At 54.4% G+C, this 1108-nt stretch overlaps 1 protein-coding gene across 1 annotated transcript in view; it reads left to right on the plus strand.

Moving 5' to 3' along the window:
• The first annotated feature begins 362 nt into the window (after positions 1–362).
• Positions 363–1108, plus strand: part of HCRTR1 (hypocretin (orexin) receptor 1) — a 10398-nt gene continuing 9652 nt past the window's right edge. Inside the window, exon 1 of the mRNA XM_011974017.1 lies at positions 363–373. The gene's annotated coding sequence lies outside the window, so the exon portion shown is untranslated. The remainder of the gene's footprint in view (positions 374–1108) is intronic.

The following is a 1108-nucleotide window of genomic DNA, read 5'->3' on the forward strand; positions in this document are numbered from 1 at the left end:
GTGACGTGTTAGGAAGGTCCTATCCTGAGGTAAGGGATGGCCAAGGTGACTGCATGATGCTCAGGCAGTCACCCTTCACCTACCTGTGATTTCCAGAATCCCCAACCTTCAAACCTTTGCACCTGCTGTTTCCTGACCTTGAATACCTTCCTCAAATACCACGATCCCCCTTGCAGGGCTACCTTCTTATTCTTCAGGTCTCCATGGAGATGCCCCTGCTCCAGGAAGCCTGTTCTCATGCCCTGGCTGAGTCAGTCTGTCCTCCCGTGCCCCACAGTTCCCAGGGCCCTCACACTCTCCTCACACCACAGGTTAATTGCCTGGGTGTACACCTGCCTCCCCCAGCAGCCAGAGGGAGGGAGGGAGCCAGCAGGTGAGGGAGCCTCTGTCTGGTGAGAGAGGTTCATAGGCCTGAGAGGGGCAGAGGCTTGAAGCCCCGCTCTGCCTCTGCTGTGCGACCTTAGGCAAGTCATTGCCCCATGTGGGTCCAGTGTCCTCATCTCTAAAATGGGGACAATAACGACCACCTCACCAGGCTAATATGAAGATTAAATGAGATCAGGCATCATGTGCATTATACAAATGGTAGCTGTATTATTATAACTCATTGCCTGGCAAACAGCTTAATAAATCGTTATTTGTGGAATTAACGAACCCCCACTTCTGTCCCCATCAGTGTCCTTGTTTTTTGGGGGCAACAGTAGGTATAACAAAAAGAAGAATTGGGGGCAGATAGGATGGGGGATTGGGAGATGGGAGAGAAGGGCTCTCTGGCATCGTTGGGAGCTAGCTGTTCCAGCAGCATCTGGAGCTGGGCTGGAGGCGGTGCAGGCGTCCTCTCTGTCTCATCCCTGTGACCCACCTGTGCCATCCTCCTCCTCAGTTATGTCAGGCAGCAAGGAGAGGCGCGGCTGGGCTCCACCTCTGCACTGTGGCCCTCCGAAGCTGCCAGGCCCGCCGGCACACACTAAGTGCGCCCAGAATGCGGGGTGGCCAGGGGCATAAATGTTGAATGAATGAGGATGGAATGAATGAACGGATGGACGCATGAATGGAGGTGGGATGGAAGCGTGAAGTGGGAGACGAGAAGAAACGAGCATCTCCCTCC

This window comes from Mandrillus leucophaeus, unplaced genomic scaffold (genome assembly GCF_000951045.1).
Source record: "Mandrillus leucophaeus isolate KB7577 unplaced genomic scaffold, Mleu.le_1.0 Scaffold141, whole genome shotgun sequence".
Classification (NCBI taxonomy): Eukaryota; Metazoa; Chordata; class Mammalia; order Primates; family Cercopithecidae; genus Mandrillus; species Mandrillus leucophaeus.